General features: G+C 36.7%; 1 protein-coding gene across 4 annotated transcripts in view; it reads right to left on the reverse strand.

Moving 5' to 3' along the window:
- PSPC1 (paraspeckle component 1) overlaps positions 1–16,650 on the reverse strand; it is an 89,799-nt gene that overhangs the window by 2,002 nt on the left and 71,147 nt on the right. For all 4 annotated transcript variants that reach the window (XR_012125722.1, XR_012125736.1, XR_012125731.1 and 1 more), the window contains 2 exons: positions 1,687–1,783; positions 442–502 (listed from right to left, as the gene is read on the reverse strand). The gene's annotated coding sequence lies outside the window, so the exon portion shown is untranslated. The remainder of the gene's footprint in view (positions 1–441; positions 503–1,686; positions 1,784–16,650) is intronic.

The raw sequence follows: 16,650 nt of genomic DNA on the forward strand, positions 1-16,650 counted from the left end.
TTTTTCTGTTGCCCTACCACGTCTCTCTGCCTTGCTTATATTCCCCATTATTTGCTTTCCTTGGGGCAGGATACGTATTTCAGTAAAAACATGATTTTTTTCACAACAATGCATAACATGTTATGAGTGGGACTAAACCAAAACTGCAGGCTACATGAGGTAAAAATCCCTCTAAATGGTTCCTGTTTACAAGGAGTTGAAAAGGAGGATTCACTGGTTAGTCTGTGTGCATGCTACCTCTATACTTCCCAACATTAACCAGCAAAACCACACAAAGGGATAGGAATATACGTTTAAAAAAACAAAACATGAATATGTAAAGTTATCACTATTTGAGAGACTATTTTAACCATAGAGAATCTGCCCATAAGATATAAATGTCAAGGTTATGACTGCTTGTATATATATCCATAAGTTGTTCATACAGAATAATAAACTCACTGTTTTCTTGTTTGTTTCTGTCCTGTAATCAAAAACATTTCTCCCACAGAATGATGTCGGCCTGAAAAAAAAGAATTTATTTGTTAGTAAACAGGAATTACTATTCATGGTAGATTTTTTTAAAGGAAGAACCAAGAGGTTTCAATTACAAAGAAAATAATTTGCTGGGCTAGAGTCACTTAGCAGCAGGCCAAACAATTATCAAACTGAATCACTTTCCTTAACCTACAGATTTTTGTTCAGTAATCCAGTTATTTCTCTAACTGGTGTTCAGTGAGCTTCTACAGAGATAAATACCTGAAGAGTTAAACGTGTTAATACTAAAAAGCAGTGGTTCTTAAAAGGACAGACGTCTCATTTTTGTGCTGAATGAGGTATCAGATACTTTAAAAGGTGAAATCTCTTAAATCTGCTGTGCATCAGTGCTTCTCATACAATGTGAACACAAAGCCCCGGGGAGCTTGCTGAAATCGGCAGTCTGATGCCGCTGCTCCACTATGTGCTGAGTTTCTGCACTCCCACAAAACTCTCAGGTATTGTTGACAATCCTATAGTAGTATAAGAACAGAATGATTACCAACCATCACCAAATAAGGCAGATAGGAAAGAAATACTTAATACTTTATGATCTCTCGGGACAACAGTATTACACCACCGTTAAAATACCATCATGATCACATATGTAAATGTTTCTATAAAATTTCATGTCTAACTTAATAGTTAAAACTGTTACCCTCTACAAAAGGGTGAAAAGCACAAAGGAAAACTGGAGCTAGAATCCCTAGCATGGATCTGATTTTATGATGATAAATCATTTTTAAGATTACATACCTTCAAAAGGCTCTAACAAGACTAAAATTTTAGCTTGGGATCACTAACACCCAAGAGGTAATCGTTTTTTTTCCCTTAGTAAACAGACCTGTTTAAGATGTCATTTCCACTCTTACTTTCTGGACATTTCTAGTCTAGTTTCACCTAAAGACCACACATTACTACCAGTGAGGAAAGACAAGGGCAATTTGAAACTAAAACAACCTCCGACCTTGCTCGGAGAACAGGGCAGTGACCCAGGATATCATGAAACAAGCAGAGAAGCAGAGGTTTGAGCTTCTACTATAAACTGTTCACTGTTCCACTAACTCAAAACACAGGGACTTCCACATGTTCATTAAGTCCAAAGTCAGCAGCAGGAAGACAGTGAAGAATCTCAGAAGCAAGGAGCAGGCTGTCAGGATGGACACTGACCTGAGAGGGAACAGACCAGCACTTTCTAGTCTACAAACTTCAATTTGTGCTCGAAGCCGAGTTTCAGGGAGCTTCATCCATGTTTTCTTTTATACTCCTAGGAATGCAGTAAAATCAGATTTAAGACTTTTAAAAGCCAGTTTCAATAATGAATAAAAATACAGAAGAGTTAACGCATTGAAGTTCTTAACAGAACCCAGCTTCCATTCAGATGCTATTTCAAGCCTTGATCTCGTTTACTTCCATTCACGAAAAATCTTTATTTCCTCAAAGGACATCAACTGACTTAAAATTCAACTCAGTTTTTTTGTATTTTAACATTGAACACCCACCATTAAACCCTAAACACTAAATCTTCATGTCTACTATGATTTAAAAATACTGAGTGTCTTATTTTGCCAAATTCTTCCTTTGCTATATAGGTAGGCCCATTTATATGGTTTATTGGCCCTCAGCAACCCACACCTTGAAGCCGTGTAATCCAAAATCCTACATAGGATCATTTCTACTTATCTACAAAATTTTATCCTACTTGTACCAAGGCAGAGCACACAAATATGTTACTACCTATTGGTCCAACGCTCTCCAAAGGTAGTGCATGCAACCCAGATTTTTCAGTGGGACACAGGTTTATGTTTATTGTTCTCATATTTATAAAAATGTTTTTATGACACACCTGAAATATTAGTACAGTAGGACACAATTATATTTACAAATAAATACACATTTGTGCTCAATTTTTTTAAATGCTGAGGGGTACATGATCCAAAAATAGTGTAATTAACTGCCCTAAATTGGTATTGTTCTCCAAACCACTTGTATCTTTAAATTCACCTAAGAATTGAATGAAATACAAATCTCCCCCTGGATATTACTCATGCAAAAATGTGTATATAAAATTCTGCATGTAACAAGAGAATTCATAGACCTCTCTAATGTACTTCAGTGATCGGACAGGTCCTGGGCATTATTTCAAATAAGGCATGCTATATGTAAGTCAACAAAAACCTATCTTATATATATATTTCCAATTTTAACTAGCATTCTGTTGTACATGAAACTTGTTCCTAAAGTCATTAGCATTCTTAAGGTGGTACTGAAAATATTACTTCCATATATATTGCCTTTGGTAAAGTTAAGGTGGACAAGAAAAATAAATGGAATCATAAACCAAAGTGGACACTGGATTATTCAGTTCTTAATGAAACAATACAAGAATACTAAATATTTTAATTAAGACTTCTAAACTATTCAAAAATGTGACCAACAATTCACTAAAGATTAACTATATTGAAACCTAGGAAGGTAATCTCCAGATCAGCCAATTCCCAGTGGCCAATAGGTAGTTCAAAAAGGGTGGTTTATTTTATGACTTGAGTTCAATATTCAATCACTAAAGTTGACTAAAGAAGTGGTCTCACACAGAAGTGACCAACTTTACACTGGATTATAACACTAATAATTATAGCAAGCTATTGCCCACATTCACCCATTCAATGATACTCAAAATAAGCATTTTAAATTTTGTAAAATTCTAAAAAGTTGATACACAAAGATAGAGAACTTTGGACTTTTGACATTTTCTGATGCTGAAGAATAGTGATCTCCATCAAACTGATACTGTCATATAGGGGAAAAAATTGCATTATAAGAGTCTCCCTCAACTGGGATCTTAAAGCTTACCTGTAACGACTGTATGACAGCACTTTGGACAAAAGTGACATTTTAAATTAATTTTAGGATAGAATGGGGTCAATAAGAATTGTATGCAAGTTAAAAGTTTGATTTTTACCGTCCCAAGCCAAAACACTTGATTTGTTGAGTAAAAAAAAACTCCCCTAGAACCCTCCTACACTGCTGGTGGGAATGTAAACTAGTTCAAACATTGTGGAAAGCAGTAATAAGGTTCCTCAAAAACCTAAAAATAGAAATACCATTTGACCCAGGAATTCCACTCCTAGAAATTTAGCCTAAAAATGTAGGAGCCCAATAAATATGCAAAGAAGTAAAAAGCTAACCTTTTCAAACAATATGGCTTCTCTCTCACTTACCAACTTTACATTTCCCTGTATGGCCCCGGAAGATGACTGGTTAGCCAGAGACGGGTAAGATTCCTCAAGGGAGGAACAACCTAAGACAGGCACAGTCGCAGGAGGGCCATCAGGTGAGAAATTGGGGATCAACGGTGGTGAAGCTTAGAATTTCACCCCCCGTTTTGAGAGAAATCTTCTGCATCCGTGGATGTTTTATTGCCCTTGTCTAGCTCGGATTAACACATAGTCTACAGGCACACACCTGATCATCTACAACTGCTCTCTTACAACACTAAACTATGTTTTCTACCTTTATATTGCATCTACCTACCACTTGAGCATTTTATTAAAAATAAAAAAAATAATAATAAAAAAGGGAGAAATGTGGGATCCACATATAAATCAAGTATAAAAAAAAATGTAGGAGCCCAGTTTCAAAAAGACATATGCACCCCTATGTTTATTGCAGCACTATTTACAATAGCCAAGAAATGGAAGCAACCTAAGTGTCCATCAGTAGATGAATGGATAAAGAGATGTGGTACATATACACAATGGAATATTGTTCAGCCATAAGAACAAAACAAATCCTACCATTTGCAACATGGATGGAACTAGAGGGTATTACACTCAGTGAAATAAGCCAGGTGGAGAAAGACAAGTATCAAATGATTTCACTCATCTGTGGAGTATAAGAACAAAGGAAAACAGAAGGAACAAAACAGCAGCAGAATCACAGAACCCAAGAATGGACTAACAGTTACCAAAGGGAAAGGGACTGGGGAGGATGGGTGGGGAGGGAGGGATAAGGGCGGGGAAAAAGAAAGCAGCCATTACGATTAGCATATATAGTGCATGGGGGGCACGGGGAGGGCTGTGCAACACAGAGAAGAAAAGTAGTGATTTTACAGCATCTTACTATGCAGATGGACAGTGACTGTGAAGGGGTATGTGGGGGGGACCTGGTGAAGGGGGGAACCTAGTAAACAATGTTCTTTCTATAATTGTAGATTAATGATACCCAAAAAAACACAAAAACTCTTGGAAAGGAACACAGGCAAAAATCTCTTAGACATAAACATGAGTGACCTCTTCATAAACGTTATCTACCCAGGCAAGGAAAACAAATGCAAAAATGAACAAGTGGGACTATATCAAGCTGAAAAGCTTCTGTACAGCAAAGGACACCATCAATAGAACAAAAAGGTACCCTTCAGTATGGGAGAATATATTCATAAATGACAGATCCAATAAAGGGTTGACACCCAAAATATATAAAGAGCTCATGCACCTCAACAAACAAAAAGCAAATAATCCAATCAAAAACTGGGCAGAGGAGCTGAATAGACAGTTCTCTAAAGAAGAAATCCAGATGGCCAACAGGTACATGAAAAGATGCTTCACATCGCTAATCATCAGAGAAATTCAAATTAAAACCACAATGAGATATCACCTCACACCAGTAAGGATCGCCACCATCCAAAAGACAACAACAAATGTTGGCAAAGTTGTGGAGGACGGGGAACCCTCCTACACTGCTGGTGGGAATGTAAATTAGTTCAACCATTGTGGAAAGCAGTATGGAGGTTCCTCAAAAAGCTCAAAATAGAAATACCATTTGACCCAGGAATTCCACTTCTAGGAATTTGCCCTAAGAATGCAGCACTCCAGTTTGAAAAAGACAGATGCACCCCTATGTTTATCGCAGCACTATATACAATAGCCAAGAAATGGAAGCAACCTAAATGTCCATCAGTAGATGAATGGATAAAGAGATGTGGTACATATACACAATGGAATATTGTTCAGCCATAAGAACAAAACAGATCCTACCATTTGCAACAACATGGATGGAGCTAGAGGGTATTATGCTCAGTGAAATAAGCCAAGCGGAGAAGGACAAGTACCAAATGATTTCACTCATCTGTGGAGTATAAGAACAAAAGAAAAACTGAAGGAACAAAACAGCAGCAGAATCACAGAACCCAAGAATGGACTAACATTTGCCAAAGGGAAATTGACTGGCAGGGGGTGGGGGTGGGAGGGGTGGGGGGGAGTTGGTGGGAAGGGAGGGAGAAGGGGAATGAGGGGCATTACGATCAGCACACGTAACAAAAGGGGGGCCATGGGGAAGGCAGTATATACAGACAAGACAAATAGTCTATAGCATCTTACTACGCTGATGGAGTGACTATAATGGGGTATGCGGTGGGGACTCGATAATAGGGGGAATCTAGTAACTACAATGTTGCCCATGTGATTTTATATTAATGATACCAAAATAATAAATAAATAAATAGTACTACAGCTTCCCTTTGCAGAAACATGTTTGGAAGTTTGCAAACACTGGGTCGGGAGGTGGGAGGCGGTATCCGTATTTGTGAATAGTGTTATCAGATCTCATATAAGAACAGTGCTCATAACTAAATTTGATTGTTGGCCTGTATGATGACACAGACCATAATACTGGCTGCCAAATAAGCCAAATGCTACTATTACAGGCAATTTTTAACAGTCAAAATATATAGTATACTCTTTGCTGAAAGTACTTTTATTCCAATGGCAACTAAAAGACTCTTGAAGCATATATCCTCAGAGATTATAGGGAAATAGAATGTGATTAAGAGAATAACAGATTAAGGCCAAAAATTCAAAATACATCATTTCCCAAGGAAACTTGAGAAAATGCCCACAAAAGCATATCAGTAAAACACTTGACAATACACCTACAAGTTCATCCTGCTTTTCGGTGTAATACAATTTCAACTGATGAACAAGTGATATTACATAACAGAACACAATTTCAATTAAATGAACAAATAACTGGATGTTAGACATAAAGTTCTTAGTAAGTTTACTTTTCACATGACTTAGACTGCAAATTTACAAAATGAAAATAACTAAGGTTTTGACTTTCTATCAAAGTCTTGAATTTTCCACCCAAGTTAGCAAACCAGGTATCATAATAAAAGTTCAATTATATAATGATGTCCATCTTTCATCTGATAGTTACAAAAAGCAGAAATCCATAATATTAATATTCAATATGAACAATGAAGGTAAACATTCAATTCCCAATATCATCTGGCTTTTCTGAATGCTAATAAAGCTACGCATTGTTTTTTAACCTCATAGGTTATAGAAAGATAACTGAGTTTTATATCAGACAGCAATGAAACCACACAACCTAGTTTAGTTCCCCCTTATCCAGTTTCACTTTCTGCACTCATCAATGTTCCAGAAACAGATGATACTCCAACATACTGTCAGAAGATCAATAGTAGCCTGCTAACAGTGCCTATGTGAATCACCTTACTTCACCTCACCATATAGCATTTTATTATTATTATTTCGCATCACAAGTGAATACAACACAGTATGTTATTTTGAGGGAGACAATACATTCACACAAAGTTTATTACTGTATTGTTATAATTGCTCTATTTTATTTTTATTGTTAATCTCACTGCCTGATTTATTATCATAGGTGTGATATATTTTTCCTATCATTTTGGAAAAATCATAGTACATATAGGATCGGGTATTAGCCACAGTCTCAGGCATCTGCCAGGGGTCTTGGAACATATGCCCTGCAAATAAGGGGGGACTACTGTATAAATACCATTGAGGTAAAGGTAAGGCAAAAATAACTTCACTAAAAAAGGTCTGCTTGGCCAAAAAGTGCATGAAAAGGTACTCAGCATCAGAAGTTACTAGGGAAATGTAAATAAAAATTACACTGATAAACCTCTACACACTTACTTACAATGGCTAAAACCTACATAACGACAATATCAAGTGTTGACAAAGATGCAGAGCAGCAGAATATCATATACACTGCTCATGGGAGTATAAACTGGAAAACTGGCAGTTTCTAAGAAACATAGATACATATACATACCCTACACTTAGCAATTTCATTCCTAGTCAGTTTCCTCAAGGAAAGTGAAATGCATTAAAAACTTACAGAAGAATGTTCATAGCAGCTTTATTCATAATAACCCCAAGCTGGGAACTATTCCAAGGGTATATCAAACAGGAGACTGGAAAAACAAAACGTCACATATTCACTTAATGGTATATACTATGCAGCAACTTTCCTGATACGTGCCAACAACACAAATAAATCTCCAAAGCACAATGTTGAGTGAAAGAATCGAGAGGCAAAAGTGTATGTTGTAAGATTCTATTTATACAAAGTTCAAAAACAGAGAAAATAATCTAAAGTGACCAAAATAGAACAGTGGTTGTCTCTTGGGTAGGACGGACTAACTAGAAAGGAGCTTATAAAATGTGAAGTTTATGGAAACTGAGGCTGTCAAACCAAACAACTCAAAAATTCTGAAAAAGTAACAGGCTAGTACAAACTTTTAGAAAGCAAGATTTTAGGTTTTTTAAAATTAAAGAATCAAAAAGATTATTTTGAAGTTCATGTAGAAACTCAAAAGAAATAAGTACATAAAATAACGTCATGTTCAAGTAAACAGGTATGAATAATTTACGATTTATAAATATTAAATAACACTGAAATCTAGAAAATATTTTAGAAAAAATAATAGCAACTTTTTTTCAGCCAAAGTCAATGATACAAGGTGGTGATTCTTCGAGAAAATACACAAAATAGATAAACCCCTAGCCAGACTTATCAAGAAAAAAACAGTCTACACACATAAACAGAATCAGAAATGAGAAAGGAAAAATCACTATGGACACCACAGAAATACAAAGAATTACTAGAGAATTCTATGAAAAATTATATGCTAACAAATTGGATAACCTAGAAGAAATAGACAACTTTCTAGAAAAACACATCCCTCCAAGACTGACCCAGGAAGAAACAGAAAATCTGTTACCAATTACCAGCAGCGAAATTGAATTGGTAATCAAAAACTACCTTCAAACAAAACTTCTGGACCAGATGGCTTCACCACTGAATTTTATCAAACATTTAGTGAAGACCTAATACCCATCCTCCTTATATACTTTTCCAAAAAGTAGAAGATGAGGAAATCCTTCCAAACTCATTCTGTGAGGCCAGGATCACTCTAATACCAAAACCAGGCAAAGATACCACAAAAAAAGAAAATTATAGGCCAATATCCATGATGAACATACACAGAAAAATGCTCAACAAAATCTTAGCAAACCGAATTCAAAATATATCAGAAAGATCATCCATAATGATCAAGTAGGATTTATTCCAGGGATGCAAGGGTGGTACAATATGCGAAAATCCATCAACATCATAGACCACATCAACAAAAAGGACAAAAACCATATGATCATCTCCATAGATGCTGAAAAAACATTTGACAAAATTCAACATCCATTCATGATAAAAGCTCTCAACAAAATGGGTATAGAGGGCAAAAACCTCAACATAACAAAGGCCATATATGACAGCTCCACGGCCAAGCTCATACTTAATGGCAAGAAGCTGAAAGCTTTTCCTTTAAGATCGGGTACAAGACAAGGATGCCCACACTCCCCATTTTTATTCAAGATAGTTCTGGAGGTCCTAGCCATGGCAATCAGACAACTCATAGAAATAAAATGCATCCAAGATGCTAAGGAAGAGAAGTTAAGCTGTCACTGTTTGTAGATGACATGGTATTATACATAAAAAAAACCTTAAATAATGCACCCCAAAACTACTAGAATAACTGAATTCAGCAGAGTTGCAGAATACATAATTAACACAGAGATCTGTTGCATTCCTATACACTAATGATGAACTAGCAGAAAGAGGAATGGGGAAGCAATTTCATTCACAATTGCATAAAAAAGAATACAATACCTATGAATAAACCTAAAAAGGTGAAAGACCTACACTCTGAACACTAATGAGAGAAATTAAAGAGGACACCAATAAATGGAAATCTATCCCATGCTCATGGATAGGAAGAATATTGTCAAAATGGCCATCTTGCCTAAAGCAATCTACAGATTCAATGTAATCCCTATAAAAAAACTCAACAGCATTCTTCAATGAACTAGAGCAAATAGTTCTAAAATTCATATGGAACCACAAAAGACACCAAATAGCCAAAGCAATCCTGAGAAGGAATAATAAAGCTGGGGGGCTTATGCTCCCCAACTTCAAGCTCTCTTACAAAGCCACAGTAAGACAATTTGGTACTGGCACAAGAACAGACCGATACATCAATGGAACAGAATAGAGAGCCCAGATATAAACCCAACCATATATGGCCAATTAATATACAATAAAGGAGCCATGGACATACAACAGGAAAATGACAGCCTCTTCGACAACTGGTGTTGGTAAAACTGGACAGCTACATGCAAGAGAATGAAACTGAGTTATTGTCTATCCCTATACACAAAAGTAAAGACGAAATGGATCAAAGACCTAAATGTAAGTCATGAAAACATAAAACTCTAAGAAGAAAACAGGCAAAAATCTCTTGAAAATAAACGTGAGCAACTTTTTCCTGAACTAATCTCCCTGGGCAAGGGAAACAAAAGCAAAAATGTACAAAAGGAACTACATCAAAGTAAAAAGCTTCTGTACACCAAGGACACCATCAACAGAACAAAAAGGCATCCTACAGTATGGGAGAACATATTTGTAAATGACATACCCGACAAGGGGTTAACATCCAAAATATTTAAAGAACTCATACACCTCAACACCTAAAAATCAAAGAACCCTATCAAAAAATGGGTGGAGAATATGAACATACAATTCTCCAAAGAAGAAATTCAGATGGCCAACAGACACATGAATCACTAATTTTAAGGGAAATGCAAATAAAAACCACAATGAGATATCATCTCACATCAGTTAGGATGGCCAACATCCAAAAGACAAGCAACAACAAATGCTGGCAAGGGTGTGGAGAAAGGGGAAACCTCCTACACTGCTGGTGGGAATGTAAATTACTTCAACCTTTGTGGAAAGCAATATGGAGGTTCCTCAAAAAACTAAAAATAGAAATACCACTTGATCCAGGAATTCCACTCCTAGGAATTTACCCAAAGGAAACAAGATCTCCGATGCAAAAAGACATATGCACCCCTATGTTTGCTGCAGTACTTTTCACAATAGCCAAAATCTGGAAGCAAGCAAAGTGTCCATCAGTAGATGAATGGATAAAGATGATGTGGTACATATACACAATGGAATGCTATTCATCCATAAGAAAGAAACAAATCCTACCACTTGGAACAACATGGATGGAGCTAGAGGGCATTATGCTCAGTGAAATAAGCCAGGTGGCGAAAGACAATTAACAAATAATTCCACTCATTTGTAGAGTATATCGATGAAGCAAAACTAAAAGAACAAAACAGCAGTAGACTCACAGACTCGAAGGGACTAGCGGTTATCAAAGGGGAGGGGTGGAGGGTGAAAGTGGGGAGGGAGGGAGGAGATTGAGGGAGGGATATTATGATTGGTACACATGGTGTGTGGAGGGGTCACGGGGAATATAGTGTAACAGAGAAGACAAGTAGGGACACTCTGGCATCTTACTATGCTGATGGACAGTGACTGCAATGGGGTGTTGGGGGGACTTGATAATATGGGTGACTGAAGTAACCACTACGTTTTTCATGCGAAACCTTCGTAAGAGTGTATATCAGTGATACTTTAATAAAAATATATAAATAAAAAGGGACTGGCAAGTCTAAAAACACAAGGGAAAGAGAAAAAAATTTGTTAGATACCTGTCTCATTTTGAAGCTGCTTTATTTTCCTATTTATTACCACTGGGTTTGAGAAATCTACACTATATAAACCAGATTAACAGAAAACACAATAACAAGGCATAAAACCCCCCACAAGATACCCCCACAAAATATAGTCATAAATCTCCACCAAAGACCCCGAATAGCCAAAGCAATCCTGAGAAGAATAAAGTAGCGGGGATCTCACTCCCCAACTTAAAGCTCTACTACAAAGCCACAGTAATCAAGACAATTTGGTACTGGCACAAGAACAGAGCCACAGACTAGTGGAACAGAACAGACTCCAGACATTAACCCAAACATATATGGTCAATTAATATATGACAAAGGAACCATGGACATACAATGGGGAAATGACAGTCTCTTCAACAGATGGTGCTGGCAAAACTGGACAGCTACATGTAAGAGAATGAAACTGGATCACTGTCTAACCCCATACACAAAAGTAAATTCAAAATGGATCAAAGACCTGAATGTAAGTCATAAAACCATAAAACTCTTAGAAAAGTGGAGACGATGGGTGGGAAGGGAGGGATAAGGGCGGGGAAAAAGAAAGAGGGCATTACGATTAGCATGTATAGTGTGTGGGGGGCACGGGGAGGGCTGTGCAACACAGAGAAGACAAATAGTGATTCTACAGCATCTTACTACGCTGATAGACAGTGACTGTAATGGGGTGGGGTGGGGGGACTTGTTGAAGTAAACATAATGTTCTTCATGTAATTGTAGATTAATGATACCAAAATAAAAATATAAAAATATATAGTCATAAATCTCACTCATCAAACTTTGTGTGCTTCCCCACAATTTGCAAATATAATATATTCCCAGTATATTACAAAAGCTGCAGATGTGTGCATTGGGTCTCATGAGAGTCCAAAGGACTTCACACCTTCCCTCAGCAAGGAAGGCGTAACAGAATCTTCTAAAAGGAATGTGAACCTTAGCTCCCTGCAGTCACTTCTTAAGACGGTTATTTCCTACTTGGCATTTTCAGTCACTGTCAGCGCTTATTGATTACACTCAACTTTGAGATAAATCTGTGGTATGAAGAAATCTCAACTTAATTCTATTAACTCTGGTGTGGCATTGGAGAAAACTGCCTTTTCACTGATTCAACAAACATTCAGGAAGCACCTGTGAGGCCCTGTGCCTTGGGGCAGTATCTCAGAGGGCCCAATAACTGTATATGAGAAAACAACCATTTAATACTAACAGAAACAATTAGAATTTTACTGAAAATGTTCACATACTAATGCATAATCTCTACTATTGCAGCAGACCAAGAAAGTGCAGCCAGGCTTTTAATACATTCTGTAGTAAAATGTCTGGAACGGAAGGCATAAAATATAGGAGCACATTTCTACAGAGACAAAATAAAAAGTTCAAATAAATCTGCAGATTTTACCATCCTAAAACTGTGTGAGTGTGATGATCTATTATACCCAAATGACTGAAAAATAGGAAATGTATGATATCAAGATTAAAAATCAGACTCAATTTTCTCATTTCCCAAGGACCATCTCCTGAGAAGTTAGTGGGTTCCACAGGCAACTGTCCCTTTTCACTGGGGAGGGAATTTTTTCCCTGAGCTTTTACCAGTAATATACATACTTCAGGATCATTAATACCATATCCATTTCCCCTGTTTTTCTATTTCCCCTCCTGTATCTATGTATCAATAATCTTCACAGGCCACGCCACCATTATCTCTCACCTCTCCTTACAAGTCTAATTGGTTAGTCTGCTTTTATTCTGGCTTTTCTTCAGTCAAGTCTCCATGAGTAACTAAAATTCATTTTGAAAACATAAACTAGATCCCATCACTACCTGGCCCAAGTCTTTCCAGTCTCATTCCATCAAGAAAACAGTCTTAGCTATCCACCACAGCATTCACCTCTCTGCATCTGGCTTTCTCGACTGGGCCATGTCACCAACGAGAGAAAATTAGCTGGAGGTGGAAGTAGGGGAGGATAAAAATCTTAAGTCTCGTCATGTATAAAGCACAGATAGGACAGACCTACAGTACATAAAAAGCTAACTGTTAAAATTTCATTGAGGGGTGGGAGGGGTCTAATAGAAAAATGAAAAAAGTTTGAGAAACACCCTTGCCTTGTTCACTGAATGTTCCTGTCCCTTGCTTTTCATTTCAGCTTGAATTGGGTTCACCTCCACACCTCCAACTTTGCATCCCCTTTTGATCATCCAGGTATCATCAGCTTGTATGTCTCCTCAGAGGAGCTTCCCCTGACCATCCTGGCTAAAACGGACATGATTTTCTCCAACCTACAGTAAAATATATTCCTGGCTGCATCCTCAGTGTCCAGACAGTTCTGATTCCTGCCCTAGTATGTGCTCAAAAAACAAAATAATGTTTATTTTCCAGCCCTACCTTGGAGAAATAACACATCACAGTTATGATGAACTGTAAGGTGGAACAAATGACCCTCAGTCAAGATTTCCATTTTTTTCAATAGCAAACTTGCACTCATTCAAGTCCTTGGGTAACAATGTTTACAAAACTCCTTGAAGCTACAATCCTGAGACATAAATTTTTTAATTAAAAAATCCTTTTCCTTTTGCTATCAAGTCTTCACATTTATATAATAATCACTAAATAACATTGTGTTTATTTTTTTATTAATTTTAGGTAGAACTAATAAAATCTTACAGCCTCCAACCTTTTTGTTTTGTAAATTAAGTGTATCTTCCCACTCCAATATTTCCAAATAATTCCATTTTAAATTCTAATTTAAATTGTAATATGAAAGCCAAAGATGGGAATTCTTCTAGCAGAAAAACTTTATGGTTCTTCCTACTCTTCATATTTAATAAACGAAATTCAACTTAGCTATCTGGACACAGCAACATTAATAATGCCCATTCCCATCACTGGAGAACTATAGAAATTTTGTAAATGGAAAATTTCTGAATTTGAGTCAAATGTCCCCCAATCTCTCTCACAAAAGAATAAAGCAAGCCATTATTAAATTCAGTGTAAGATCTCTCGTGAGGCAAATTGTTAATGTTCATCATGTCATTTAAAAACTCATACTGATAACTCTCTTGAAGATTAATGTAGCTTACTTAATGGAATAGGCATCAACTTAACATAATTTAGTATTTAAAGCACAAGACTTATGTCTAATTGCTAGAACTCGCATTCGTAAACCTGAGACTTTTCCAAAGCTCCCCCAAATACAATCAATGTAATTTCTATTCCTAAACTTTTACTGTCACCTGTAACAATGCCATCAGTTTGTATGATCGTCTAATCTTTACTGACTTCATGCATTTGACTGAGGACTCCAGGGAATAAAGGTAAATTCCCACCATCCATAGTATAGGCAGCATCTAAAAAGACTTTAAAAATATACATACCCAGTGACCAAAGATAATTCACTCACTACAAGCTTTATCCTAAAGGTAAATTTATATACATAGTCCAAAACACATTTCCAAGTCATACTAGGTGGGTATGTCAATTAAATACTGGCCTAAAATGATCTGGTACATACAATGACCTACCAATACATGTAAAAAGAGTAGGGGATCTCCCTCTCTCACATATACATTTATATACATTTCTAATCTCCTTAGGGATCTCCCTCTCTCGCATATATTTATGTATAATTTAGGAGATTATTATACATTTATATACATTCCCATCCACACTCAGGAATAATCTCAACAGATTATGATGAGAAAATAAACTGTATGTATACAATGTGCTTGCATATACATTAAGGGTGTACAAAAATACGCCTGTGAATGCACAGAAACTTGTGGAAAGATACACAAGGTATCAGTGATAATGGGTTACTCCTGGACAGGGAATCAAGGTGAATGATTGAAAGCATGCAGAAATTTGCTTTCATTACCATTCAGTATTTTCCATATTTGTATATCATGTGCATAGTTATTTTTGAAATTTGAAAGTGTATTAGTTTTTGCATGGATAGTATTTGAAGGCTGGCTGATTTTTATCAGGTGCTAATGCTTCCTAAAATCCAATGGTGTAATGGTTATTTCTAGATCTCAAAGGACTTGAGTGATGCCTACAGTATAAGGCCTATTTAGGTAACTTTTAAGTCTGAGAAATAAAATAATACGGGTTAGTCTACATCTGATTTCCACATTTCCTCAAGCTGACCATTGACCAAGTATAAATACAATGAATAATCTTTAATAAATGTCCATTTATTCAGCACACTTGTTTCTGTAACTAATGAATGAAACTTCAATAATCTACATAGCCTTAAAGGCTTAGAAGTGTTCCAGATCCCAGCGTCCTAACCTATATCAATCATCCACTGATTAGTTATTTATATCTCACACTTTATCAACTGTTGCTTACTCTGTTGATGACAATCAGAACTCTCCAGCCAGGACCTTTTCCCAAGCATCACAATTTTATATGCTGAACACCCTTTCTGGAAGTCACAAAGATTTGAAGCCTTCCATCCTGACCTTGCTGCTTTACTATTCTTGGAAGCTGGCAGCACCAAAATTACCTGCTGTTTGATTAAAAATCAGTCACCCTTGTTTCCTCCATATAATCCATACATACACATCCAATTAACTACCACATCTTGACCATTTCATAATTGTTGTGTCTTGACTTCTACTTTCTCAGTCTTATTACCATATACTGGTTTCCCTATCTGCAGTCTGTTACTACAAATGCATCCTTGCCACAATCTAGTTAATATTTATGAAAACAAACCTACCATTCTTGCCAAAAAAAAAAACTCCTTATGATTCCTTATCATGGGATAAAATCTCTGCTTCGTTTTCCAGCTTCATTTTGGATAACTACAAGCTTGATGCACATTTATCAGCTCCGAGTCTGTTCATTGCGGGCCCTCTGAGAGTGTCGGCTCCCAATAAACAAGGTATCACTCATCCTGATGATGTTTAGGCATTTCTCTACCTCAGTACTTGGGCACTATTGTTTAGATATGTAATTCTCCCCATTTTGTCCTGGAGTGGTGCTTTAACTCTCCCACCCCTAAGCAGTAACATTCTCTTTCACTCATCCTATGCAAATCCCTCCCAATTGGTTTATTTTAGTCACTTTTCTTCTCCAAACTCCCTTTAACAATTTTGAACTGGTTTCATACATAGTTATGTCAAGTCACCCAAGAATATCCAGCACTGCTACTGAGCTGTACACATAGGTGATTTTTTAAAATGGGAAATGGGATACTAGATAACCTAC

Source organism: Manis javanica, chromosome 1, assembly GCF_040802235.1.
Source record: "Manis javanica isolate MJ-LG chromosome 1, MJ_LKY, whole genome shotgun sequence".
Lineage (NCBI taxonomy): Eukaryota > Metazoa > Chordata > Mammalia > Pholidota > Manidae > Manis > Manis javanica.